We start from the raw sequence: 15870 nt of genomic DNA on the forward strand, positions 1-15870 counted from the left end.
AGATGACAGCAATTATATTACGTACATTATGAAAAGGATATACAATAAATCTGTTAAGTTTAAACAGTAACATTTGAAGGCGAGTACATTTAAAGCAATATTAAAGAGACAAGAATACAAAAAATTGCAATAGCACAATGACGGTATGTTTAAGTACAGAGCCATGTCATATGTATAAATGAAACACAAAAAGGCAGATAGACATAGTACATTATCAGAAACGAAAGACAAGAATACTTAAATTATCATAGAACATTAATACAATGAAGGTATGTATAAGTACGTCAAATGGGTATCACCAAAAACAGACAGAACAAGAAAAGTAACATTCGTAAAGATAAATTAAAGAATACTATAATACGTTATTAAGATGATAAACAACCCAAAATCTATACTTTATCTTTTTTTCTGTGCAGTTAAAGGTGAAATAAATCGTAAATATAAACTTTCGTGCAATAATTACTTGCAACGGTTGGTTGAAAGCATAAACTAGTAAACCCAATATCATTTGTAATGAAGAGAAAAAATATTCAAATGAAATTAATGCTAATTGTATTGAAGAAGGATCATAACAAAGACGTGGTATAAACTTTGAAAATCATGCCGACCATACCACAATCTCTCTGCGATCATACTTTTTCATAGATAGTAGTGAAAACCTTTTGGTCATGATCTAGAGTGTCAGGGGCTTACGTTGTTAAGTTTCAATGACTTTTTTTTAACCATTGCTATGTTGGAATAAAGTACAATATAACGTCAGGATAAGAATCTAAACATAAAATATGGCGTTAATTAATTCGATTTTAAATACACATCGCAATAATTTCTTTTGCACAGAGAAATGTTGCTATATATTCATTATGCATTAATTTTATTGATTTGTCACTCGAAACTATTGACTGACGGATAGAAACCATAGAGTCGTTGCTTCGTTATATTTGGTATATATATGATAATAAAACAGATACAGTCCCCTTTTGAAATAAAAAAAAATATGTCAATAGCCACAAAATATCGGATTTAGAGGCTAAAACAAAGAAGACTAATGGCATATTAAAGTTGTCATGCAATACTCCCGGGAATAAAGTGCTTTAACATTTCGATAGGTTTGGATAGTACCATTGAGGACAAATGTATGTGGTATTGAATTGATTATGAAACTGTAATGTAGACAGCACTTGCTTGATTGATATTTTTTAATCCCCTCTCTCCCACCAAGGAATTGTATATTTAAAAGGAATGGAAACGCGGCTCGAGATCAATCGGGATACCCGCAGAGCTATAATCCATGTCTGGCTCAGGCGGAAGTATGATGAATAATATAAAAAATCATGACGGTGGTCCATTTCCTGTCATATAGATCGGTCTTTAAATTCACGGGGTCATCTTGCTTGAGACTATATAAATGAGAGATAAAGCCGAAATCAAGAATAAACTTTTATTCCTTGAAAACGGAAAGGCCTTAGGTATCATTTTAATGCCTCATTAAACATCGGTTTGTAATATTGTATCAGTAAATTCTCATTAGAATAGATCTCTGTCTTGAAACTTGAGAGAGTTTCATCCGGATTACAAAACAAAAAATACGGTGTTTTGATTGTTTTTTAAAAACTCGACAAATACGAAACGCAAAATAAAACAGTTGATATCATTATGAAGCTGAAATCTTATTCTATCGTTAAGCTCTTTTTCTTGTAACTTTTCGGAGTTTTCTACAATTTTTCGAAATATCTGTTTTGAGTTTCATTATTCTGTCAAAATATGTATATCAATCTGGGAGTGCACTACGATTTCTTTATAATATTGAAAAGTAGAAAAAAAGTGAGAAAATGAGATATCACTTTAAAGAAGAAATATTTTCTTACAGTTTGGTCTAAATTATGAATGCTAAATATAATTGGTACTATGTAAATTATTTTAATTCGAAACATGTTGAAAATTTGAAGTTGTGCGTCAACAAATACATCGACACTTTGTATTTTGGTATGAGTTAAATAACTGCTTGAAATAGATGTGACATTGACATACAATTTTAAAGCTTAATCTTTTTTCTATCAAAGGGTGTTGGTTTTATGAAAATGGTGATAAAAATGAATTTGCTATGATTTTTCAAAACTCCATGTTTATAGTTCACATTGACGCCATTTTGTTCAGTCAAGTTCGACACCGACGAAGTTGGAAATAACAGACAAGAAATATATACAAAGACTTACGATTGGGATTGATTGTGCCTTTTTATATACGACATGTACGATGTTATTCATTAATTTTTTTGGAAATACTTTTTTTATATACTAAATCGTTGTTTGGTAATGCAGTTTGCCATTATTAAGCGTTGTCGCAAATTACCATACGCAACAGCAAAACTGTTCCTTCTTTTTTTCTCGCAGAGCAGTAGTCTATAGGTCGCAAAAGTATTCCTTTGGTGTTAAAATACATAAAATGCGAATGTGGGAAAGTTTTAACTGTTTCTAATTAAAAAATGTATTGCATTTCAGCATAATTTAGCATTAATTAACAGGTGATTTCGGCGTTATTAATTTTTAACATCTTAAGTAAGTAAGACACAAATTAGCTTATCATTGATACATGAAATGTTATACCTGCAAATTGGAACATCCCGCATGCCATGGTTTATCATAACACCTGTAATCTAAGTTCTTTTATCTAGATAATATACTGCAGTTGTTTACTTTTTTCTTCCCTTCATAATGATTTATTAACTTCTTTCTTTATCAGTCATATTTCACAATTGAAGTCATTTAGCTACATTTTTAAAATTTCCTTTATTTTGCATGAAAACTATTTAAAACTCGTAAAATGTCCGATATCATTTGATTGTGACATACCTTCATGAAAGATCAAGATAAAATGAAAATAGAATAAAAAGTTTTCTTTATAAGTAACTTTGCATGTGGTTGTATTGTTATATTTTTTTCTTGGATTCATTTATTTTTGGTTTCATAATTTATCACCTACTATACAACGTTCGTACTGCACAACGCAACTACCACTTCTACAATAAAATATGTATTTCGAATTATCTTCTCAAAAAAACCATTTATGATTTATTTTACACCAAGCAAATTGAATGCCCCTCAGAAGGATTTTAGTTCATTATTTTTTATTACAGAAACATGCCTAAGAAAAAAAAATATCATTGTCAAGTTAGATAACTAGTGTCAGATTAAATGACCACGTTCTATAACTTCTACCAGATAAGTAATGAGCCAGTTAGAGCGATGGGGTGTAATTAACACCCGGTCAAAGCAAGAGATGCATCATAATATTTTCTTTGAAGTCGGCCGCGTTTCCATTCCTTTTAAATATACAATTCCTTGCTCCCACACAGAACGAGGTGAATAAATTTTATAAAAAATACACCAGAAAATATAAATAAACTATGTAATTTAACAATTATAATAAATGAAATGATTTTAAATAGAACATCTATAATAACATTCCATGTCTCTACTAAATGTATCTAGTAATTTTTCAGACTCCAAGGAATCTTGTTACTTGTATGTGCCGTCTCAAATGATTTCCGTTATTAATATAAAGACTTAACATGTAAAGCAATATCACCCTCTCGTGCACATACCACCGACTGTTTAAATCTTTTGATATAAGTTATTCAATTTCAATTTCATGAATTCGTATAAAGCCTAAATTTGTTTTCGCTTTATAACTTATACAATAATGCAAATATTACTTTTATTTCTTTGTCAAGGTATCTGTCAGTGCCCTTGTGATAGTTTAACATTCACCTTGTCTTCTAATTATTCAAAAGAGGAGTTACAGATTATCATGTCAGAAGAGTTCGAGGATATTAAAAGAGAACTTAGAGTGCGGAGGTCAATTCTCACTTCATCACTGAGAAAGTTAAACAGCGCTGGTGATAACAGAACATCACCCAAAAAAATCGGAATAGCGGCGGCCATTTTCCTGATTATTGTAGTGTGCCTAATTGTATTACTCGACCTTATAAAACTTGAAATATACAGGTCAAACGGAAAAAGTTCTTAAACGAAATTCGAAAAAAACAGCAAACAAGATCAACAGGAAACTAGTGAAACAATGAGAATACTTTTGATATTATATAACCTCAATATAAAAAATGAATTATAGACGTGCATGCTGTTGGGATTAAAAAAAAAGTGTGATATAAATGCCAATGAGACAAATCTTCACCGGGGGCCAAATGACACTGAAATTAATATCAATTTGTCGCACAGACTCCAAAACTGAGCAAGGCCCATTCCGCGTACTAAGCCATAAAAGGCTCCTAAATGAAAAAGGAAAAAAAAAAACCAATTTAAACAATAAAACTAATAGTCTAACTTATGAATCCAAAAATGAAAGAGAAGCAAACATGTAACAAACAACAAACGACTACCACTGAATAACAGACTCCTGACTTAAGACATGCATATACAAAATGCTGCGGGGTTACACGCGTTTACCGCCACCTTATATAGGACAGCTGTGCAACAGCACATCACACAAACAAACTGTACAAAAAAAAACAAATACTAAATATGAAATACAGAAACGAAGTTTGTTTTCCAATCACATCTGTTTTATACAAATGAAATTATGACTAGTACGTGTATCTAAATTTTGAAATCTTCGTTAGATATGAATCACAGCTTAATGCGTCGAGCTGCATTTTATACATAGGAATTACGAACAACTAATATCATTATTAGGACAAATGAAAAAACAAAACAAAAAACACAACAGATCAATTGTTATAAAATATCCGCCACAGTCGGTAATTGGCCATTATATTACCATTTGCAGAAGTATAATATACAATTAAATACCATACTCCGAGTGCTGGTTTTCAAATCACATGTAATCATATGAGATATAGACCTGTTTAGTTTCCTAATTGTAAAAACGTTTGAATGCATGATGTGGTTCATTTTCTTTACGATCTTGTATTGGTTTAAAGCAGAAATCCCTCTTCATTGGATCCACCATTCATAACGTTTTTGTCCTTTTTAAATGTTCGATTTTACCAACTTTACATTACAGTCTAAGACTATTTTATTCAATCTTGTATATAAAAAAGAAGTTGTGGTATGACTGCCAATGAGACAACTGTCCACAAGAGACCAAAATGACACAGACATTCACAATTATATGTCACCGTACGACCTTCAACAATGAGCAAAGCCCATACCGCATAGTCAGCTATTAAAGGCCCCGATATGACAATGTAAAACAATTCAAACGAGAAAATTAATGGCCTTATTTATATAAAAAAATGAACGAAAAACAAATATGTAACACATAAACAAACGACAACCCCTGAAGTACAGGCTCCTGACTTGCATTTGTTTGCCTTAGTGCTATACTAGCACGTAACACCATTTAACTAATTAACAAATCAACCACGCATTGTTTCTGGTAAGCAGTCAAACATTTCTAACTTTTTTTCACCTTTAATCAAAATGAAGAATTGAGAATATAAGTATGGTCATCCCTCAATGCGAACTTCAACCGTCCAATAGTAAACACCTTCCTAACGTTCAGCGTCCACTTGGCTGTCTGTAATGTGTAAATACGCAGCAGTGATAATTCAGAGATTGTATTTTAATTTTTTTAATGTTCATATGCGCTAATTAATGTTCCTTGTATGAAAAACCTCCCTTTAGTATTGTATCTTAAGATATGGAACATATAGAACGTGTTATCTTTAGTACGATAGTCGTATTTACAGTTTTCATATATTTACAAATAATATGTTATGTTTGTCACTCTAACACGTTTTTGTGACTAGGAAACTATCATATTTTTTTCATTTTTTTACATTTTCTGAAATAAAGTATATTAAACTTATTTTTCTCTAATTGTAGATTAACTATCTTAATAAAAGAAATGTTTGATTCGTTTAGAGGTTTTGAACGTTTGTGTGTATAGATACAAAAAAAAAGATGCGTACCCATTATTTAAGTAACGTAACGACAATATTTCATGTTAGTTTACTCCAAATTTATTAGGCATCATAACATGTTTCAAATTTTATTAAATTTTTCAATTAATTTTTAATCTGGAAAAAGTTCGATAACTCAATTTGAACTTTTTCTCAAAACGTATGGCGTCCTTTTTCTGTGTGCGATGTATGAACTCGTAGCCACGATTTCTTAGAGTTTACATATTTATTTCACAAATGTTCTCTAAATCCAATATACTTGGTTTTTTTCAAATCTATTTTTGAATGACATAAAAAAAAATGCAATCAAGTTCAATCGATATCAATTTTTCTACCTTTTGTTTTGAAAGTCATAAACATGAAATTTGTTAAAATTGTGCTGACGAAAATAAAAGGGTTATCTATACTTTGACGCAAGTTCGATAATTTGAACAAAGGCAGTTTGATAGCTTTTGTGCACCAAAATAAAGTTAATAAATAATATATTCTCCTCCATATCAGATAAACTTATCAAATATAAATGTACTAGGATTAAAACTAAACACCGGACGTGCGTTTACAAGATCACAAGATCACAAGTGAAGATCGAATGAACAAGTTGAAGCGAACAAAATTGCAGAGCACTGATAAAACTCATTTAACTTTTGGGAAAATACAGCTCAGCTAATTTATTTTTTGGATACTTTTATTTTATTTCGAATAATTTAAATGTTCAGATGTACTAACATGTATAACCATATTGCTATTAACATTACACGTAAATATATTACAATATCATGAGTAAAAACATAAGATCGGAAAGAATATTTTAACTGAAAATGTAGCGTTTTATGAACAAAACCAAATTATGGTTGCCCGATACGATATGTCTAAGTATAAATTATTTTGTTACATGTTTTAACAGTCTTAGATCTTTATATATCAGAATAGTCACCCAGTTTCGATTGTGATACCTTGTCTTAGGAGGTATTCATATAACTAAAATGCTTACTCCTCTTGGACTGTCCATTGTTGAGTGTCATACGAATACTGAATTAAAAAAATTGCACCAAAGGAGATGAAATTCTAATGTTAAAGATTGATAGTATTTTGCTGGAGGAGCAGTTATCTGCAAGAGGAAAAATTTACAATTTTTAAGATCGAGATTGATGCAACGAAGATTGTTTTATAGAAAGCATACACGTTTATACATAACAAAAATCTGTCAAAGCGGCAATTTTCACTCCAGCTTTCCTCCCTTAATATTTGTAAAACAAATTAATCATGGTTGAAAAAATATGTAAAATGACATTCTTACTGAGATTCTGTTAAAGAAAATGAAAGTTGCCACTTGGATATGAAATTGGAATAAAAATCTATGTTGTTAGATGTGCTGATGGTTTTAACATTTCAAGCTACCACAAGTAATAATCAGGATCGACAAAAAGAACCGGCAAAATATGTCACTTGTGGATAAAGCTTCAGATTTAGGTATTTCACGCTCTTTACCATGCGCGAAATCATGCGATGACAGTGTCGGGAATAACATTACAAAATTCGGAAGAGCAGCTTATAATTCTCTGGTCTATATGGCAATAATATTAATCTCAATATATTTATTTAAAACTTTGAAATTTCTGGTCGTCTTTATAAACATGCATGAAATAATTTCCACTGAGTGTTAAGCAATCATCAATCAATCAATCAATCATTTTCCGAATTTAGCATATATGCAATAGTAGTTAAACGTTCAGTGTCATCAAATTCAGATAAGCTGCATGGAAAAGTTAAAAGATGTATCCACAGGTTCCTTGTAGAAAAAAAAAAATAATATTCCTATTTTCTTTTTAGAAACATGAACACGAAAATTTCTATAGAGAAGAGAAGTGCAATTTAGAAATCTACTAATATAGAAATAGACATGCCGTGCCAGACAATGTTGGTGTACAAACATTTTTACGTATTATTGAACTAAAAGTAGTAGCCTAGTAACCTCTTCCATTTATGACATAATCACACGTGGAGCAGGATATGCTTACTATTCCGGAGCACCTGAGATCAACCTCGTTTTTTTTGCCAGGCTCGTGTTGCTTGGTTTTCATTTTCCTCAGTTGTTGTTAGTGCACTGTTGTTGGTCTGTTTGTCTTTTCTTTATCAGCCATGGCGTTTGCAGTATATTTTCGATTGTTTAGTTAAAATGTCCCACTGGTATCTTTAGCCCTTCTTGTTAAAGAAAGAACAATGGTAAGAGACTATTATTAAGTAATAAGTAATTATTATAGGAAGAAAATTATTGAATTAGCTACAACATTAACCGTTACCCAGATTTCAAATCAATATCATTTTGAAATATGTTTAAGTTTTCAGTTCTCATATTTTGTAATCCATTCGAAGATTAATTTAAGAATATATGTTGTGATTGGACGATGTTGGTAATTCTTAAAAAAAATATTTCTATTGATTTAGATTTTAACAATCGATACAACTCTAATGCAACTCTTATGTTTTTATAACACTAAATGTATGTATGCTGGAAATGTCGTCAAGGATACATCGATAACAGTTCTTCGTGTTAGAATAATTCCTTCAATTTTGATCTTTAAAGAGTCAATTGAGTGCTTAACATGCAAATTTTTCTCCACCAGTTCGTGAATGATTATATTATATTTTGTGTCTTAATTGATTGGATGACACAATTTTACAAATGTATCTGTATAAATAATGAATTCATATTTGTTCAAATTCGAGAATTGGGATGAATTCGTTCTCGAACACAAGGTTGATATATATCATCGTGAGATCGAGTATTGCCATATAACAGCCTCGATAGGTCAATTCAGTCTGCAATCGAAGCAGTTTATTTGTCTATATAGTGACGGTATAGACTTACATAATCATTGTTTTGACCTCTCGACGTTGATTGACATACTAAAACATACAGTGTTGTTGAATGAATAACAAGTTTACTCCAAAGTCAAAATTATGTAGATTTTAGCAATTAAAGATCGTCGTTCGAACTACAATATTGAGCTCATCCTAAATATCATAGCACACTGTCGTTGCAAATGAATTCAAACGGGAAAAACAAAGACGCAAAGATCGCATTCTCTTAATTTTCTTTAAAATAATATTCCTATGAGTGATCAGGCACAACCATTAATTTCTTTGATTCTTATAAATATAAGATTTCAACTGTAGACATTTGAGTAAAAGTAAAAGATTAACATGGATATTTGTTATCAAGGCAAATACCATTTCTTCAGGATTATATATAACCTCAATATGATCGAGCGTAAAACAGATTTTATCAAGAACTCATAAGCATAATATTAATAATCACTATTTCTTGCTAGAAAATCACTTTTAATTATAGGGTAAAACATAGTTTTTCAAGAGGTAATTGGTACGTAGACCGGAGCGATTAAATCACAAACTGAATAAAATTCCGAGAATGCAATTTACAGACCATTATCCTCTTGTTATTTCTCAAGAGGTGAAGCAAATTTTCCATAAATTATTTTAAGTAAAGTGAATGTAAAAATAAATGATAGCCTTAGGATGTTTGCTTGTCATGTTTTGGTATTTTTGTCAAATTTTCGGAATCCTCTAGTTTTATCCATTTGAATGCCTTAAACAAATTGTCCCCATTTTTCTTTTTATACATCTTTTATATGTATGATTATAAGCTATCTGTAAAAGTCTTATACCATCGTTGTTATTTTTTAAGTTTTTGAGAGCTTTAACTTGTCAATCATAAAGCTTTGAAAAGTCAAGAGAGAACATTTTCCTGCAAAAGTTCAAAGGCTAATATCTAAACAAAAAAGCAGATGGACCAATATATTTTGTTTCGCTATTTTGGTTCCTTTATTATACCCCTATCAATATATACTAGTGTTATGAAAAGCTGGTTATTTTGAAACTGAAGATTATGTAAATGTTGCACGCTTATGCATTCTGAGATGTAGGTAGCTAATGATTATCAATGCATTGGTTCTCTTTCAATACAACGACAATAAATCGAAACCATTCTTAACATGACACGTGGGTTGCAGCTGTGCATTAAAAATTATATGTTTTCTATATAAAATGGTCATTCAATAGAGCTATGATACGAATAAAACAAATTCATATGTTTTTGGTTTCCACGTCATCGCGTGTAACTGTCCACTAAACCTTATAACAAATACCTACAAAGAAAGGTAAATTAAGTTGTTGTTTTAGATCTTGGCTTAAGTTTGATAATAAGCAAAATCGAAGAAAATGAACATTCTTGATGCAAAGTTAATTCTTAATAAAGTATATGCGTATTTCTTTAATTAGAAATCCGTACTTTTGTCCTTCAATGCAAAGTTTGGAAAAAGTTAACTTGCAATATCTGAAAAAAATATGTCTTGATTTACAATATACTTTTGAATTGCATTCCCGCATGTTATGAAGAACCTTTAGTTTTCAAAGTCTTTATGAATAATTCGTTCATTTTAAAGAGGAATTTTTCATTTGAAGGGGTATTTTGTCATTACCTTTACTTACCCCGTTAACAATAAATGGTATATAATTATGACTTATTTGTTCTATTCGTATCATAGCTCTATTGAATGACCATTTTATATAGAAAACATATAATTTTTAATGCACAGCTGCAACCCACGTGTCATGTTAAGAATGGTTTCGATTTATTGTCGTTGTATTGAAAGAGAACCAATGCATTGATAATCATTAGCTACCTACATCTCAGAATGCATAAGCGTGCAACATTTACATAAATTAAAACTTGAAAAAATAGACGAAGGACTAACGAAGGACTGCAAAGTGCTATGGAGGGCAAATTTATGTTCTTTGTGGCTATATTAATACAATTTGATATAGTATTAACGCTAGGTAAGAAAAACTTAATATAGTTTATGGAAAGTTGTATCGATAAAAATTATTAACTAATCTACCAGATTATGTTTTTTGTAATATATATTTTTATTATTTTCATATCAATCTCAAGTCTCATCTACAAGTAAAGACGTACAAATAATAATTTTGTAATAACTCATAAATATATGGTTAACCATAATTGTTATAAATTATACAATACTAAGTCAATTATACAGTACAGAATACATCTTCATTGAGCTCTATTTCTTTATAATATTATCAATATTTGACCATTTTTCTTTTAATTTTTTTGCTTTATTGACAGAGTACAAATTCATAGAGACCATGTCAATCCTATATTAATATCTTAGCCATTATATTGCTTCAGCAACAGATGGGACTGTAAATCTTATTCTACATAAGTAAACATATCTCTTCAATATGAGAATACATGTATTAAGAATATCTTTAAATACATGATATTTTACACCCAAGATAATACTTGATAAGGTTGGGTGAAAACTTATTTTACACACTTCTTCCAACTTTTGAAAAAAATTAAGCCAGGATTTTCGAACATATCTACATTAAAAAAAGAAATGTATATATGTTTCTTTAGTTTCTGTACAAAAAGTACACAATTCTGTTTCACTATATTTACATTTCATAAGTAAAGTATTTGTTCCTCGAATTCTATGGAGTAATCTGTATTGAAATACCCTTAATGTGGGATCTTCGGTAATCATTAAAGAAAGACTAAAAAAGAAACTTCATTCTTCGTTCACGATATCTATTCCCAATTCCATTTTCCATTGCTCTTGTATACGAGGTGGGGTTTCCTTTATTTAATCTAGAAATTTTTTATAAACATGTTTCGATACTTTATCCACTGTTTTAATGGCGGTTACAATTTTGTGACCGACAGCAGTTAGTTTGAAGAAAAAAACTTTTGAATGAATAACATGTTTCCATTCCTTTGGAAGTGCAAAGGTTAGTCCATAGAACTGTAGGAAAGTTGTTTTTATATTATAATTTCTAATAAATTCATCATAATTGTCAAATTCCCCATTTTCCTTACTGAGATAATTTATGCAAAATATATTATTCTTTATCCAACTATTATAAAAAGCTGTTCTTCCATCAATCATAATATTTTCATTTAAAAACAATGGTTGAGACAAGATGCCACTTGGGGCTGTGGTCAGAGGTTCACACAGTGAGGCCCATGACAAAATTACATTTTGCCAAAAAGTGTAATTTTTAATCTTATTGAGTACTGATTTTGTTAAATGCCAAATATTTTCGCCGCTATTCATTACAAGATGATTGGCCAATAACTCCTTCCACAATGAATAGTTTATGGGGTTTGAAACTTTTTTAACCCAGGATAGCTTAAGTGATTTTATAAAGGATACAATATCAGGCATGTTTACACCACCATCCTCGTAATTTGAGATAAGTATATAAATAAACTCATCATAGATACGAAAACTAAATTTTGTATATACGCCAGACGCGCGTTTCGTCTTCAAAAAACTCATCAGTGACGCTCGAATCCAAAACAGTTAAAAAGGCCAAATAAAGTACGAAGTTGAAGAGCATTGAGGACCAAAATTCCTAAAAAATTTGCTAAATCCAGCTAAGGTATATTTCTTTTAATTTTGTCCCCTTTACCATCCCAAACAAATCTGTATAGCATAGCTTGTATCTGTTTTTATATATCTGGGGATGGATAAGGTAAAACAGTAAAACATTGAATTAGAATTGGGAGGGCAAGAGTTTTCACAACTACAATCTATATATAGTAATATTTCTAAATGACCAATCACTTCAGAGATTTTTAACTTTTTGAATTTTTTCTGACTAATTATCAACACATATGCCATCGTTTGACAAACAATATTGTTACCAGTTAATGTTAGGTTGTATTCAATTGAATCAGCTTTTTGTGTTTGCTGTACATACATTTACACGTCAAAAGCTAGAAATGCATTTTTCATAAAGAGCACTTGATATTAAAAGTGTTTACCTGGGTAACCTTGTTTTTGTGATTATTGAACAAAAGGTTGTAAGGAAGGGACATGTTACATATTATCTTCTATTTCAATTCAAATATGGGTCATTTTCAGGTTTCAAAAAGTATGGCAATTGTTGCTAGCAATTGCGGTTAATTTGTAGTTGATACTTGTATTTCTGAATACATAATTCACTTTTAATTGTGATAAATTAAAAACTTCACGGGAACATGTGCTAGTTTTTAAAAGCGTAAGAACAAGAGCAATGACCAGGGCCGAAATATGTTTCATTTTCATTAATGGAGAATTGTGTTAATGTCAGATGTTTGATATCCACATTAAATTTATTTAAAACTTTCGTGAACATGTGGTTAACTGGAGAAAATTAAGACCAATATCTCGTTTTATGTGTTGAATTTGTTATTTGATTTCCCTCCCGATTCATGTATGCCTTTACAGATGTTTGAAACTGTTGATTTATCATTTTACAATCAGTTATTAAGTGTTCATTGACGATACAATTTCTTATTGTTATATAGTTCGTCAGTTTTGTTCACGGAAAATCGACAGTAGAGTTCGGGTTGCTCCATCTTTAGTTTTTCTATGTTGAGTTTTGTCTTTTATATGGTTCTTTCCTTTTTTTGGCCATGTTGTTGTCAGTTTATTCTCATCTTATAAGTTTGATTGACCGTTTGGCCTTTTTTGTAATCTGTATGAAGAAAACATCTTCTAGATTATACAAGTTTAGAATATTATTTTCCAAAACAATGCATTGTATTTTATATGTCTTGGTGAGGAGAGAAATGCAATTAACATGTTACACTATACATGATATATCCTGTAGTAAAAATATTTGTTTATTCATTGAATTTTGTCTTTAACAATAACTTTCAATAATTTATCTTTAAGTAATCAAATTAAAAAAATCTTTATCATTGAACCTTACGGTTCATCAAAGTATTAACAAATGGGATATAACAGACAGGTGCAGGACATTTTAGCGAATTTATTTACTACATGGGGACATTTTAGCGAATTTATTTACTACATGGGGACATTTTACAACAGACATTTCAGCCCATTTAAGCGCAGAATTAATCCGTTCCCCTGTATTTACTATATCCAACTGTATACAAAACATCCCTGGTTGAATAAAACTCACCTTACCAAAAGCATGAACAGTATCATATCTGCTGGCTTAAAGAGCTACTAGCTGTCAAATTTGATCACAGATTTGACTCGAATTCTCTTATTTGATTAAAACTATTCAAATTATAAAAAGTCTGAAATAAACAGTTAACAAAGCATGTACTCAATAATATATATATATCAATGTTCGTGTGTATTTTTTAAAAGTCTAGACGCGATCTCATAAACTATCGATAGGGCGACGGTAAAATAACCCAATATGAACATCATCTAAAAAACAAATAGATTGCGACCTCGTGCAATTGGATCTTTATAGATCTGTTAGATTTCATAATAATTGTTCAACAAAAAGATGGTTATTTTTTTTTACCTGTATAGGAATGATTATTTTGTGGATCGTATGTCAACGAAATGGTTCATCTTTTTTTCACGATTAATGTTGACAATGACTGAACACGACTTGTGCATGCGTTAACAATCTGTAGCTAATGGGTAAAGTGAGATGTCACATGAATACAGATTTAATGGGGTTGAATTATTCACTTGCGAGTGAATAATTCATCAGCGATATTTGTGTTTATATTGTCAAATTGGCTGCTAAAAACAAATTAGTATTTCATAACTTCACCTTAACTAATGATTGAACAAAAAAATCATATTCTATTTATGTTATATCTCGTAACTAATGCGCCTTTAGTATCCAAGTTGATTACATGCTCCCTTTGGTTCATTTTGTAAATTAATTATTGTTGAAACGAATTGAGGGAAGAAAAGTGTATTGTTTGAACTCATATTCTTCACCATTTATTCCGTTAGAAACACATACTGTAATATTTAATCAAGTGGAAATAATATACCAGAATTTGTTTTCCAATTTGGAACAGATTCCATTTTGTACGTTCTCTTGAATATAAATTCAAGGTCAAAACGGACTTTTAACACCTGAATTAACATTTTACAATATTATTGGTGTATTTTAATGGACATGTTATTTTTGTATTGTGCTTTCTCTTGATTGCAAAATTGCAAATTGTTTATTATGTATTGTTTATTATAAAATGGGTTAAAAATACAGGGCTAAAGGTGACATTAATTTTCTCAAAATAGGGTAAAAAATCTAGGCTTATACTTATCATATTCAATGTAAATCCTAGTTGAAAAAAAAGACAAATATAATGGTCCATTCTCTTACCGGACTTGACCTCCTGTTTTCTTTTTTTTACTTTAATGTTTTCCTTTCTCGTCTCTTTAATGATTCAATTATGGAATATGTGTAACTATAAATTGATTAACGGATCAAACGAATAACAATAGGTGGACATCTCCTCTTATCAACAATATAAAATAGTTACCAAAAGGTACCAAGATTATAATTAAATACGCGCGTTTGTCTACATTAAACTCATCAGTGACGTTCATATCAAAACAGTTAAAAAGGCAAACACTTACAAAGTTGAAGAGCATTGAGGACCCAAAATTCCAAAAACATGTGCCAAATACGGCTAAGCTAATTTACTCCTGGGATAAGAAAATTCTTCATTTTTCGAAAAATTCAAAGTTTTGTAAACAGAAAATTATAAAAATTCTGATCAGGATCTGTTAAGTTCTTGCATATTGCATGTAATTTTTAAACGCTGACATGAAACAGAATATGAGGATAAGAGTTATCTTTTCTAAGGTGTTTTTTTACGTATTTGATAGTGATTTTGCGTTTTAACTTATTACATATCCGGTAAATAGTCTAATTCGGTAGGTCATGTTTCTTTAAAAGGAAAAGGTATTGTAGTTACGACATAAGGAACATATCCGATATCATCTGTGAAACGGTTTTTCATAACGGTCAACCAACTCGTGATTTCCGAAGGGATGTTTTCAATTTCACCCTTTGGAACTCTTGGTTTAATAGCTTCCTAGCTTGTGAGT

General features: G+C 30.4%; 1 protein-coding gene and 1 long non-coding RNA gene across 2 annotated transcripts in view; both read left to right on the forward strand.

Annotated features, from left to right (window-relative positions):
• LOC139484823 (uncharacterized) overlaps window positions 1–15870 on the forward strand; it is a 452262-nt gene that overhangs the window by 54832 nt on the left and 381560 nt on the right. The gene's annotated exons all lie outside the window — the stretch shown is intronic.
• Window positions 1–15870, forward strand: part of LOC139486628 (uncharacterized) — a 30408-nt gene that overhangs the window by 9461 nt on the left and 5077 nt on the right. The window lies entirely within an intron of this gene.

This window comes from Mytilus edulis, chromosome 8 (genome assembly GCF_963676685.1).
Source record: "Mytilus edulis chromosome 8, xbMytEdul2.2, whole genome shotgun sequence".
NCBI classification, from domain to species: Eukaryota; Metazoa; Mollusca; class Bivalvia; order Mytilida; family Mytilidae; genus Mytilus; species Mytilus edulis.